The following is a 14,476-nucleotide window of genomic DNA, read 5'->3' on the forward strand; positions in this document are numbered from 1 at the left end:
ACTCTTCACCGGCAGGAGGGGGGCCTCGGATCTGTCCCGGGCCCAGGCTCTGGCTTCGTCTCTGGCTTCGGCTGCAGTCTTGGAAAGAAGAAGAGGTGCGCAGCACCCTGCAGGTTCGAAACCGTATACTGCTGGGCTGCCTGAGAGAGTGCATGGACCTCGGGTCTTGCTGCGCTCCGGTTTCCCCCGTATCTGTCAGTCCGGCTCGTCCCTTTTATATCAGATATTTTCTTTTTTTTTTTACCTTGCCTTTCCTATCTTTCCTTCTATTCTTCTTCTTCTGCTTGTTCTCCTTCTGTGTATTCTCGCCTTGGCGCGAATCCGGGGAGGCAGCATGAGTGGGCCAGCCAGACGATAGAGCCGAGGCAACGAGTGACAAAGCAAGCCTGCTGCCGCGAGTGTGAGGCAGCCCGGGGTCGGCAAGTCGCTCGCGCGCCTGCCTGCCTGCTGGGCTGTGAAAATCGCAGGCTGGGGGGAGATGGACGAAGACTCTTCTCACCCTCTGCCCGGTGAAGGGGACTGAGGGGCACGGCTTTCCTTCTGCGCCTCGTTTCGCGAGTGTGAGTGTGTTTCCCCAGTGCAACACTCCCCGCGGTGCGCCGGGGTGCCGACGTCGAGAAAGTCGACGCGGAACACGGCGTGTGGAAATGGCCGTATATATAGTGTTGAGCCGGAGCGCAACCAACGGTTTCTCGCCCCTTCCTCGAACGGCGCCGAGGCACGGACTCTCTCTCTCTCTCTCTCTCTCTCTCTCTCTCTCTCTCTCGGCCTTTCTTCCAGCGCCTCGACCGACGGCGGCTGGCAGTAATTTCGTCAACGCTATATACGCGAGCGCTGCTGGCCAACTCGCGGCGCGTTTTTCTCAGTTGAGGCTCCTTGCGCTCCGGCTACGTACGGCGGGGCGACTTGACGGCCGCCGCGAAGTGCGCTAGGACGACTGCAGCGCGCGGCGCGGTCACTGTTGTGAAGCCCGCACGTGCGGCCGCTTAGCGTCGGCGGCGAAATACTGCACGGTCGTTATAGTTTGTGAGGACGGATTTATAGCGTCGAGCGCCCCTTCCCATTTCTTCCCTACTTCATTATTATTATTTTTATCCTCTCTGAAGCTGTCGGAAAGTTGGCCGCTAGTCTAAGCATTTTCTTTTGTACTTGGCCGCACCCGCGACGTCGTAATTTGGTACGCCGTCAAATGTGTGTCAGATGATTTGTTCTCTATCACCTTATCTCTCGGCCTTATATCGCTTCCTGTTCTATTTCTTTTAGTATCTGCTAAGCGTGCCTGCTAAGTACCTGCTTCTTTTCTTTTCTTTTTCTTGTCGACTTAGAAAATACTAGAGCATATTCCTTGCACGGCTGGCTCGAGAGAGCAAGTGGTTTGCTTCTACCAGCGTTAGTCTCCACGATAAAAAAAAAACACTCCTTTTCTATCGATCCGAGTGTTGCTTGATATACAGGGCAGAGTATACTATAAATGATGTATCGTATAATCAGAATGCTAGTACAGTGTTTCCTTTTCCTTATCTGCGTGCGTGTGGGCGTGTGTTTCGCACGCTGTTGGCATAGTTACCCAAATTGCTTTTTGCCATGTTTTATGACAGCACCCTCACTGGCAAGAGAAGCTGTTCAGGCATGCCATATAATGCTTGCTGTGGATATTCTATATGCCGCCACGTATTTCCAAACGATCCACTTCTATAGATCACAGAGCGGCTATTTCTTTGGGGTGGCAGATCCACGCTTTTTGTCGCATGCGGTGAATGGTGACACTGAATGTCACCGCTCGTAGCACTGTCAGCCCTCGAATGATTTCGCTGGCGGCTCATTAGCATGCGCTAAGAACATTCATCTCCCTGCCGCCTTCCTCTCTTCTCCTCGTGAAAGACGCCAGGGCGACTGAAAGGCACCGCCTTTCAAAGAAAGGTTACTCGTTCGGCATTTCTGTGCCCTGCCGCCAGACTGGGCGCTTCGCTTGAATTGGCAAGAGTCTATTTGAAAGCGCTCCTCGGCAGCTGGCGTCGTTCTCGCGTGTGGGAGACGAATTCTAATCATCCAGTTTTCTTGTCGCGTCTTTCAGCGACCTGACCCTGCCCGTCGTCATTCACCTCAGATCTTTTTTTTTTTTTCAACATAAAGGTTGACTAATCTGGATTTTCCAACGGTTGCAAGGAGAAAATAAGGAAACCGTCTTTTTGTTTCTCCCCTTGAACCTGTAGTATCAATCGTTGTTAGCGATTTTAGAAACCGTGTCACCGAGCGGAAGTACATCTAGAATAGAAGCTCAATTAGTACGTTCACTGATTCAGGATATAATGTTCGTAGTGCATGAAAGCATTAATGTTGAGCTGCTTACTTTTTGCCGCGTGTATGATGTATGCTCTTGTACCAAAGGAAATGGGACGTGGGCTCTTGTAAATCGCATTCCTTGTTTCCTATCGGGGTTTCTTTTGAAATTGTATAAGGTCCTGACTGCCGAAATGCTTTTAATGAGGCGCACTCAACTTCTGGCTTCCGTATTTCTCCAAGTTGTCGTCACATGATTGCTGCAGGGCTATCCAGTCATGCCGAAGCTCTCAAAAGAGAGATAGAGAGAGACCAGAGGCAAAGGAATCTTCACTTTCTGCAACCGTGGCACAGACTGATAGTATGTCAGGCCGACACAAAGTTTCGCTGCTTTGTTCTTTATCACAATAATTTGCCGCCGAAGAGTGCGTATGCGCACAGATGCGAGAACCGAACAACTGTTATATTTTTTATTTTGCTTTTAGGCATCTACTCAGTCCAGACGTTTTTTTAGATGTGTGTTTCATAGCATCCTTACGCTGACGCGAACGTTCTTAAACATGTTTGTTGACGGTACCGTACATGACGCAAAGTGACGCGCCGCATGGAATGCTTGACCTTATAGTCGCGTACAGCTCAAGAAAGCAGTGGCTTTTCCCCTTCAAAGGACCCCCTTCCATCCAATAGCGTCGGCCGGTTCTCATGACCCTGCTATCGCGACAATGCACGGTGTGGTCAGGGTTAGTCTTCTCTGTGCATTGTCGCGCCGCTGTCTACATTGTGATGCCAGCAGGGTCATTAGAAACGGCCGACGCCATTGTCTGGAAAGGGGTCCCTTGAAGGGGAAAGCAGCTTTGTTATTGAGTAGTATCCGACTATAGTGAAAGAGCCACTAAATCTCTTACCGACAACCGATCCGACGCTAGAGAGGGAGCAAGCCGCAGAATAGAGCGAAACTAGGTCGGTAAGTTAATGGCGCTCGACTGCGTGTCTTGCGCAGCACTACTATGCGATAGCGAGACTAGCGGCTGCTACAGAGCCGCAGATGCAAGAACAGCTAGGCGGAAGGGAAAGGAGGGTGTGGAGTGGCATAGGGTGTGCTCAGCTAGGTCAAGCGGGTGTGTGGTGGCCATACCGTTGCTCGTTTTCCGGCCCATTTCACCTGGACAAATCTTTTGCGCGGGCATTGCCTTTTTCGTAGATGCATTTCCGAGGGAGGAAGTGTCGGGGGAGTGGAAGGAAGGAAGGAGGATAGGGTAGAGGGTTTGGCGATCCTTGTCCCACAAAAGGCGGCCTCGACGAGCCGTGTGTCCCGAGCACTTGTGTCCGGTGGCGGCCCGCTCTCTGCCTACCCCGCGACCCGGGACGCGCCGGGCAAAGGGGAGACCCGGCGGATGCATTAGGAAAAAAAGTTTTGGGACACAGAGTGCATTAGTTGGGACCGTCGCGCGGTGGTAGCTGGGGGGACGCTTTCACTGCTCTTCCTTTCTCCGTGTCTTTCGCTTTCACCGCTATTTTTTTTTCCTCCGCGTCTGGTTTCTGCGCGATCAGTTTATTTCCTCCTTCTCCCTCCCCCTCCTCTCTTGTCTGTTTCTCCTGGCAACTTGCGCGTACGGTTAGAGCTTGCTTTCGACGTGTACGTTAACTTTCGCGTGTTTTTTGTCGCTCGAAGTTGTCTTGCTTTTTTTAGTGTTCTTGTTGCGTGCGCTTCTTCCCCTGGCTGGACCCATTCAGCGTGGTTCGTTCGATACGAAGAGCTCCCCCCCCCCCCCCTCCCACTCAGCCTTACTCTTTGTGGCCGGCCGGTGTCCGGACGTGCGCGTACCGTGGCATACAGAGCGCGTGAGGTATTGAACCCTCTCCACACTCGACCGGGCGGCCGCTTCTTTCTGCTGCTGGTGTCAGTGCTGCTGCGTGGCCCTACTGGTCGCCGATAATGCCTCCGTCCGGCTTTTGCCCTCACGAGAGTGCCACTTCCGCGCAGGCGGTCTCGCTCTCTCTCTGTCTCCGGACATCGTGCAAAGTGCAGTGAACAAAACTGGGAGGCGACGGAACCGTGTGGTGGAGGAGGAGTGTATGAGAAATGGGGGGGGGGGGGGGGGGAATACGTAAGCGAGAACCCGCGCTCGTTACGCGAGAGTTGAGTTTAACCCGTTTCGTAATTCGTTAGTTTGGTTTTCCCACTTTGCACATTTCCCAGGTTACGGAGCCACTGGTGACCAGTAAAACAAAGTTTATGTTCTTTCTGAACACGCATGTTACTGCTTCTCATGCGAACGCGCTTTGTCGCGGGAACTGCGTAAGCAGGTTGCGTGCCATAAGTCAAACGAATTACTAGTCTGTTTCAAAAATTGGCTGTCCCACCATTAGTCGTCCATGAAACATTCAAGTGTATCCAGGAGCACAAAAATGCAAATACGCGACCGCGCCGGTCACATCGACGACTGCGTGGGACTGCGCTCCAGTAGATTGAGCGTTGTATGCGCTCTTTGATCAGGAGTTCCAGTTGCACTATTTTAAATAGCACAAGGCTGACTTAATAATCTCGATCATTTCCGCCGGGGGTAGTCTTTCGTACGTTTAATATTAAGTACGCCGACTGTTTTCTGCTTAAGTTTTTTTTTCATCAAGACGTTTTCTGAAGTATAGAAAAGAACGGTAGATAGGCATAAAACAATTACGAACAGGAATGTGAGATCACAACATCGTTTGTATAAGACGCCTCCTCCCGTAAAAAATTCACTGTAGCCCTTGCCACATTTGGAAGATTGTCGGTTCCTATGGATTTATCAAAGTTGCCGTCCTATACTGCGCTCTCGATGAAGCCATCGCCAACCGGCTTAAAACTACAGCTGCGAACTTTTTGGGCCGTCTGTCTGAGTCTCGGCGCCGATGGCTTTTACTGCCTCGTATGCCAAAAAGCAAAGAATAAGAAGAAAAGAGCGCCATACACAATTTTATCGTTAAAATGCAGAGTGTTTCGAGTCGTACTGCTAGGTGGCATGTCCAGCAGCGGTACAAATCGAATAAGAAATTTACGGCGGCAGTAACGCTCCTTGATCTTTTTACATATTTTATGAATCGAAATGCTCTTCTCAGATAGTCACTTTAAATTTTTTTTCGGCTGTCTATGGGAGCGACTTTATGGAGTAGCCCTTTAGACTCTCAAAGCTCAGTTTGTTAGGCTTAAAGGTCACGGATTTGAAGGTTACGGTCAACCAGACGAGGCGTACATCCCTTGCGCGTCAGGAAAACGCAGCGTTGCCAGATCCCTGAACGCCACGATCCAAACGTGCAGTTAGTGCCGCAGTGAATAAATAAATGGCAGTTGATTAGAAGAGTTGCCGTCATGCTATAAATACTCAGTATTTCGCAACAAGAGATACATTATAGGGTCTCTCCAAAAAATCTGCTACGTGTGTGCGCATGTCCGGCCTATAACCGTGTTTCGATCAAAAGTGTATCTTGAAAACGTGTTACCCTCTTGCTAAATTCAGTTTATAGCATACAGTTACTGTAGTCTACATCATTTCTTATCCTAACGCTTTCGCGTTGAACCTTTTTTTTATTGCTTTCACTGGTACAGAAATAGCGACGTCGGAAAGTGGCAGCGTTCGCTTTCATGGATAAACTTTTCAAGAAAGTTGATCGCAAAATTGCTTTCTATTTTTCTCACTATTTTTCCTGGCTACCAAGTTCTAGCGCTTCTTCGTTTCTGCGCACTTTCTCGGGTGATTCGCTAACTTATTTACTAGCTTTGCTCTATTATAATAAAGTTAACTCTTGACTTTGAACTGCTTGGTTATTATGATTGAATGGAAACGTACGGCGGCTGTTATGGTTAACCAGCACGGCAGTCTCTTTTATGGGTTGTATGCTGTTGGATACACTGAGTATAAAAATGAAACACCAACAGTTATGGGAGTGGCGAGCGCAATCACTTCATAGTTATCTAGCAACTCAGCCTCGTTTAAAACCAGAAATGAGGGCTTAGAGCACGTTACCGTTAAGTATTCAGTGGCTGCGCTGCCAGGGGGCCTGATCTGACCGCTGGAAAACAAATGTAACGCAGGCCTCTCACGGAACACCACCACGAAGACCTCGCCGTACATCGAACAAAATACGAGACATGCTTGCGTGTTTCCACCAAGTGCGTACTGCGGTCTCAGTATTCACCATCAGCGGGGCGGCCGCCACGTACTAAATCACGTGCCACAGTATAACCTCTCGGCGTGAGCTCCAAACGTGGGTGGTCAGGGCGGCGTGCAGAGTTAAAGCGTTCATTAAGAAACTCATTGTTTTCGCAAATGAGGCAGGCCTCGACTTTTCTCTCCCCCTTTCCTTTCCCCTCCATCCCTGTCCCTGCGTGCGCAACAAGGATCGGGTGTGGCGCGCACGGGGGCGCTAATTTACCTGTTAGCGGCAAATTCACTCTCGGGCCGCAGTGGCGCCCCCGTTGCGGCCCCGGTCGGCCGCCGTGTGTCGCGTGTGTAGTGATTCGATTTCGGCTCCTATTCGCGCGTCGTTAACAACTTACGCGGCAGCAAACTGTGGTTTCGTTTTTCCTTCCTTCGGGTTTTTTTTTTTCGATTCGAGCCCCAACCGGAAGAGATTCGTGGCGCGTCGGAAAATAGGCGCTTAGTTGCCCGGGCCTAACAAGCCTCGTTAGCCGGTTCCGCTGCCGCCAACTGCTTTAATCGAGTTCACCGCTTTCGACGCTCTCCTGTTTCAAACGAGACGTCGCTAGACAAAAGCTGCTGCTGATGCTGCCCATGGTAAGGAGATAGAGATTGCCGGCTAAGCTCTAGGTAGGATTAAGAAGACCAGAGCCTAGTGACGTGCATCCTGAGTTCTGTGGCCACGTGTTCTCGTTAACTATGGTTTGATTACTTTATATCGGAGCTGAAAGTGATCGACTTAATAGAAACAAACTCATACGAAGTGGCGCCCTTGTGGTTCCCTTGTTCAGCCGTTCACAAGGGACTATTACTGCATGTCACGTAACTTAGTCTAACTGCAGCATGAATGTATTGCAATTAGACTAAATTAGAACTTTGTGACACGCACTGCATAACGCAACACGTTCGTGCTGTAGTTATTTTTGCAACGTGTGTTAGCTTGTGTTACTTAGTATTCACTCATTATAATCACGATTGCACAAATATGATATTCTTTTCGAGGCTCAAAGGAGCCGGCAAGAGCTCTTTGTTTTGTTATTCCCTGTACGTCGTTTTTTTTCTTTTTGCTGGCAAAGCAAACAGCCCTAGGCTCGCAAGTGTTAGACATAGTCATCGCGCAAAAAATGCCAATAGTCGCGAGGGTGGCGCTGTAGACGGTTTGGGTTACATCGATTTAGCTTCAGCGTCGACTCGAAGTGGACATTGATCAGCTGGCATCGTCATCGTCGCCTCGCTGCGCTATCTGAAACGACCGGCGAACATTATGACATGTGTGCGCTGCAGCGCAGTTTCTTTTTTCATGCGGTTCTCGTTCCTAGAACCAGGCGCATAAATCAAGGGCACTTGACATTATTTCTCTTTTCGACTAGCTCTCACTCTTTTCGTATTGATATTTCGGTTTTTCTTATCTGTAGCGGAGTAGGGGGTTAAGCAGGTGAGGAGGCACGACCAACCACCAGTCCGCGGGCTGCCCAAAAAGCGTGAGTGACAGCCTGGCGCTTAAATGGCGGAGAAGGGAAAGAGGAGGAGGAGGAGGTGTGGGTGGAGGACGCGCGGTGTGATTCTGGGCCACCGCAGGACCCCCAAGATGTGTCCCCTGAGGCGACTTTCTGGAGCGCGGCGGCAGAGGCGCTCCTTGGGCAGGCCAAGGAAGGCGAAGGGAGGACCCGGCGCAACATCTTTACTGCCGCACTGACAATTTAAACGGGCCGGCAGCCGAGCGTGGAGCGTCCATAAGGCAGATAAGGCGCCTCCGCTTGACGAATGGTGTCACATCAAGAACGCTCGGGGCCTCCTCTTTCGCTTTAAGCGCCGCTGCGGTGGTCAGGACTTACAGTTTTCCTCTAGGCGATTCGCCCGGCGACTGCTTTTTTTATTTATTTCTCGATAAACTGTAACGATGGACCGTTCCTTTTCTTTCCTTCTTTTTCTTTAATATTTCAATATTTTATTCTGCGTCAGGATAGAATGTACTTTTAAATGTGTCTCTCTCATTTGTGTAGTGTGGTTTTCATTTTGACGCTCAGAAATCCAGCGACGCGGGGTATTCCACAGAGTCACTGAGGCATTAATGCTTCCCCTTCGTTGGAAGGGGGGGGGGGGGGGGGTAGAGAGAGAGAAAGGGACAGGCTGCGAAAAAGGCGAATATAAGTTGCGCTGCGCGTCAGGAAGGGTCTCGGCCGAAATGCTTATAGAGCGTTATGAGCGGCTTAAATGGAAGTCCCTTCACTGAGATCGGGTCGATCTCGCGCATATAAATTCCATCGTACGCAGATTAGAGACAGAGAGAGGGAGGTGCAGTTGCGAGTTTAGCAGGGGTTTCATAGTGTTCGGCAGTAGTATGGTGGCAGTCCAGTAGCGTACAATAAACAGTAGGTACATGCTGGTGTCCCCTGAAGCTTAACATTGTGTTAATCCCTCACTGAAGAACTGTTCTTCGAGGAGCATAACACAACAATACGAACTAACTGGCTGTGTGATATGCTTAACGTTTACCCAAAGCAGCCGAACTATAGTCGCAAAATATATGCTTTGGGATGTGGGCCAGAAATACTGGTACTTCAATTTCACTTCCTAAACTGAACATCGTTCCTAGGGAAGAGCTCTTGTAACGTGTTCAACTCTCTTCTGTTTTAGGTGGGGTGTAAGGGCACCTGCGGCTGCCATCTGGCCATCCGGTAAGTTACTGCGGCTTTTGCATTCCGAGTGTAAAATTATGAGCACAAACGTTAAATGCTTCCAGTTTGCCATACTGTGATGGGCTTACTGGAACTCAACGGCACGAAGACAACTCCTGATTATTCAAAAATAATTTTCTGCGGGAATTACGTTCTAATTCGTTCAAAAATAAACTAAAACACATTTTCCCGCGCGTAAAGCAACCTCTAGCCGTAGTACTTGCTAACTACCATAAGTAGCTTTCGTTTTGCGGAAGCCTTTAAAATGAGCACGGGCGTCTTGTCAAGGTTGCGCAAATGCGAAAATAACAGACAAGAAAAGTTAAAGCACATTTTCGGAAAGCACCACTGAAACTCGGAGCGTAATCCTGTAAAGAAGCTTTTGTTGCATAAGTAGTGCTTATGTAGTGAAGCACCCTTGCCGTGCGATTCGCTGCATAAGCGTTTCCTTGCCGTATGCGGCGTTCCATTTCGCCTTCGCGTGAAAGGAAAGCGATCGTCGCGTACTCATACCTCAACCCGAACGCTACGCCAGCACTTTCCTCCCAAACCCTTCAGTGCCTAAGCACGAGTTGTGTGAGTTATGGCGAAATCAGCGCGTAAGCGCCGCCATTGATCATTCGCTTGTGTTCGGTGCGCCCGCAGTTCACTCAGTCTAGGTTCTCTCTCGCGGCGAGCAGAATCGCTTCCTCCATTCGACCATCACTGCGAGATTCAAGCATACCCAGCTCGTGTCGTAGGTGCCTCTTTCCCCACACAACCAATTCACGAGCGCTTCTCTCCGCTTTCTCGTCCGCGCGCTCCAAACGGAAGTGCGTCGGTCTTCGTCTTAGAGGCCGGGCAAGAAAGTGCCGAGGGCTTGGGCGATGGTCGACCGCGCCTCGGGCGCGTTTACGGCGAGTGGGTAAGCGGCTCTGCTCGCCTGCGGTCTCCTCTCGAAGCAGCCGCCTTTCGAAGGCGGCGCTCTTCTAAGGAGGAAGCAACCCGAACGGAGAGGGTGGAGGGAAGTCTCGGCACATTCGCAGCTGGGCCACTTCCCACGCCGTATCCTAAGCGCTTACCCTGGCCTTCCCAGCTCTCTAGTCGGCACTGGCGCCGCTGTCGTCGTGGTCGTCCGTCTCGGTCTTTACAGCGCGAGATCGAATGCGTAAACAAAGGTATCTCTTCTTTCTCGTACGACCTATCCCTCGTCGGCGGTATCCCCGAGTAACGCCCCTGCCGAACAGGAGCGGTCCCTGGAAACATTTGTTTCCAAAGGGCCGCTTCTTTCCTGCAGAGTCGTGGGTGTATAGGCGTATCTAAACATACAACTCCGGCCCTTTTGTGCCCCCCCCCCCCCCCCCTTGCCTCCTCCTTATTTTCCCCGCTTTCCTTTGTTGACACTGTCCTTTTGTTTTTCATTTTATTCGCGCGCCCTGCCCTTCTATTCATTTTTTTGCTCTTGTAGAAGCTTAATTACAGCTTCGGCGAAGCCTCGTTAAAAAGAGAGAAAAGAGGAGGAAAATGTGGATGTGTCCTCCAGTGGCTCGTTCCCTCGCGTGTTCACTAATTAGCAGTAAAATAGACCCTGGCGGATTAGTTTCGAGGGTTGTAAAACGTTGTGCGGATAATGCGAAGGATTCTTAGGAACAGGGAAGTTATCCACCGCCGACTAGAGAGTGTAAAGAGGCTTGTGTGTGGCTCTTTAAACTCGAGCCGAAAAGCTTCCGACTGTTTTTTGTAATTGGATCCCGGCACTGGCTGGTAGGCATTCAAAAAAGAACAAAGTATTACTTGTCTAATGCTGAACTAATAATAGTATGGCATTCTCCTTCTAACCTAGCAGCGACTGCTTCTACTTTTTCTCTATCTTGTTTTTTTGTTGCCTTTTGTTCTTTCTGTTTAGAGGTACTGCAACCTTTTCTACAAGATCTTGAGAGGGGCTACACACTGTATACAGTTAAATAAATGCTGGAAACAACAAACACAATTCCAAGATGTTCAGAGAAAGATGAGCAATCAATCATAAATAATAGAAACAGAAATCAAAAAATACAAATAAAACACAAATATACAGTGCAGTGCAAAGACTGTGAAGCAAAACACAGTGGTGCACAGCACTTACGTATCTCTAAATAATTTCTGTGGTTCAGCTTGAGAACATATATTACATCTTAGTGTTTCTCTGTCACATGTTGTAAGGAATCTGCTCTATTCACCTTATTCCATCATCTATTACGCACTGCAGTGATAGTCTCCTCTCTCGCTTATTACTATTAATGTTTTTTTTGCTTTTAATGATCTGTCAACATCAAACTAAACCCGTGCAGTGCGCGATAAATTATTTGCTCCTTTTCCAGAGTAGCGCCAGAGAGTATTTGCGTGCGCTCTCACCATTCGAGCGGTGTTAACTGTATGATGACGGTGCATCATTAACGTCCTGAGCTAAGCAGTCATCGGTACTGATTCGAGTTTAACAAATGGTTAGAGTGAACGCTGTAACGCACAAATTTTTTTGTTGCTTTCTTATTCATGAACGCAGACGCTCTCACGAACGCACAAAACTTTAGTGGATGGTGCATCCTAATTCTCTTCACGTGTGTGCGTGCGTGTGACAGGGAGCTCTTGGCTGTACTCGGTGCCGAGTTTTATAGGGTTTTTCTTCCCGGAAATCCCTATATGGAGGCCGGGCCTGCCGAGGAAGGCTGGTCCTGAAAAGTTCACTTTGGCACTCATCCCACACTCCCTCATTAGGGAAGACGTCCCTGTCACGCGTTGAGCTTGACGGAGATGAGGATGCCATCTCTGTCGCGCAGACTCCGGAATGTCCGCGAGTGGCGTTCCCACGGTCTTCGGGTGGTCGCACGAGTGACTCGCAGTGTAAGACCACAGGTCCAAGGCTAAGGCCACGCGCAAGGCCACGAGGGAAACCGCTCGCCGAAGAGTTCTCCTTTGACGATGGATTGCGCGGCCAAACACGGTGACTAGACTCGGCTGACCCCCCGGGTTCTCGATTGAAGGTCCATTTCGGCTGTCCTTGGCAACTATCTCCGTCGTGTAGATGAAGGTGTACTAGCAGAGCTGCGCTGGCTGCTTTCAGGGGAGACTTGCTGTCGCCGCTGCCGTGCCTAAGCCGGACGAAAGTCCTCGTTTTAATCCACTTTGACTGGAGGGTATTCCGATCATAACTATATGGAAACAAAAAAAACACCAGTGGGAAGACTGGTGTCGCTGATTTCATCCCAAGCAATTTTCTTTTTGCCTGAGCTGTTTATTGATAATCGAGGACAAACTGGAGAGATTACGAAGCTTTTACTAATAAAGATGTTTTCCACGAAAGTTAACGTGTGTTGGTATTTTTCGACGTTAATGAACTTTCTAACTCTGGAAATGAAGTGGGCATTACGCCTGCGATTTAAAGAAGCAGCATCTTTGCTCCAAAAAAGCTGCTTTGCGATGCATTTGCCGGGAAAATGGTCCGTGCTACCTTGCGAGGACAGTGTTTTAAGGATCGCGCTGCTGCTCTGACGTGGCACTGTCGAGAGGTCTTCAAAGCGTACTTTCAGCTGTACTTTATGATGGACACGACGCATTGTTCTTGACAGCAAGCCCCGCGCTTGTGGCATGCAGTGAACATTTATGTGGCATTCATGAGATCATATGGGGTTGGCAAGACCAAGATGTCGCAGCAGCATTTCACCCCCCCCCCCCCCCCCCCCCACACACACACACACACAGGGAGAAAGGGAATAGATTTGATTCAAAAATAAACGCTATGGACGCGTACACGGGGGTCGTGTGGCATCGTTTCACTTTTCTTTGGTGTTAACGCTGTTTTTGAAGATTATGGTACTACATAAGTGCACTGAACTATTTTATGAAGTCTTTCGGTATCGAGTTTCGCAATAACCGATTTCGAGCAACCGCAAAAGTGTGCGTCTGCTACTACTGCTGCTATTACCCCCGCTGCTACTACTTACTGCTCTCCCCTCTACATCACCACCGCGGCTTTCATTTTTCTCACCATTACTCCTCACATTACTACTTCTCCAACCGAACTGCTACTAATTGCTGTGACTTCTATTACTCCTGCATGCTCTGCAGTTAGAGCCATTTGCTACCATGAACGGTTCTTCTACGGGACAAGGCCAAGAAACGCCGTCGCAAGCACATCGTTCACCCTTGTTCGCTATAGTGAGCTGCGTACGGCGATGTGAAAGCTCTTCACCTTACCTCGCGGTCCTTTAAAAGGGGGAGAAGGAAAAAGAAGGGGGAGGCGTTCGTCTACGTGGACCTCGTTTCGCGCCCGGCCTCCTCTCAGGGAGCAGAAAGACAACCCGAGTCGAACAAGAAGAGCGACAGCGGGCCGGTGGAGCGGAAACACTCGAAGCCCTCGGGGTTTTCCTGGAGCGCTGGGAGACGGGCAGGTAATTACGCTGAGGAGGGGGCCCGCGGCCTTCAACTCCGAGCGCAAATTAAATTGCCGCTAAAGACGCGCCCAAGGGGCACCGCGAACGCAGAAGTGAATGGAACGGGGAAGAAAAGGGGACTCGCCTGCGAAAGGGTGCGCGCACACACACACATGCAGCGCACCGGTTCTGTGCGAACCGCCTGCCTTTCGGCCCAGCTCTCTCTCTCTCTCTCTCTCTCTCTCTCTATATATATATATATATATATATATATATATATATATATATATATATATATATTCTTCCACACTACAGACGCGGCTTTTGACCGTCGCTGGGACCGTTCGTCGCCCTTACGAATTCGCTTGGTTCGTTCTCTTCATCTTGGAGGAGTTCGCGGAAGGAGCGCGGGTCCGTTTCCTGCTGCGTCTCCTTCATTTGCATGGTTCGCTGACGCTGTTGCAGAAAGGAAAATGAGGATATCCACACCTTTTTGCCCTCACGGAATGAATAGGCGATAACGTAGACGGTTCCATCTCCTGTCGACTGACAACGAGAAGCTTCTTTACTGATTCTATTTACTTTAAATCTAAAATTGTAACCCGAGCGCATAGACATCTGGAACGCTTCTAGAGGTTGACAGCCTTAGGCGCCAACTGTGAATTAGCCACCTACTTATTGAACGCACCCCACCTCTTTTTGTCCCTCTCCATTCTATACATGTTGTGAGCAGTCCTGAGTGGCTCACATGATTGCTGCAAGTGGCGTGACACTCTGCTCTCAAAGTTCTGAACTAGTCAGAGTGCGAGAAATTGAAATACCAGCCTTATGGAGGCTTTCGCGACTGCTGTGATCAAAGAGCTGCGGTCACTGGTGAGTGCGACGCCATGCTCGCGCACAGGATTGGTGACCTCTGCCGACTGATGTGATGTCACAGCCCTGATGTATCATT

At 49.8% G+C, this 14,476-nt stretch overlaps 1 protein-coding gene across 2 annotated transcripts in view; it reads left to right on the forward strand.

Annotated features, from left to right (window-relative positions):
- LOC144093691 (irregular chiasm C-roughest protein-like) overlaps window positions 1–14,476 on the forward strand; it is a 333,374-nt gene that overhangs the window by 169,813 nt on the left and 149,085 nt on the right. For both annotated transcript variants that reach the window (XM_077627282.1, XM_077627283.1), the window contains exon 5: window positions 9,096–9,136. The gene's annotated coding sequence lies outside the window, so the exon portion shown is untranslated. The remainder of the gene's footprint in view (window positions 1–9,095; window positions 9,137–14,476) is intronic.

Source organism: Amblyomma americanum, chromosome 6 (genome assembly GCF_052857255.1).
Source record: "Amblyomma americanum isolate KBUSLIRL-KWMA chromosome 6, ASM5285725v1, whole genome shotgun sequence".
Taxonomy (NCBI): domain Eukaryota; kingdom Metazoa; phylum Arthropoda; class Arachnida; order Ixodida; family Ixodidae; genus Amblyomma; species Amblyomma americanum.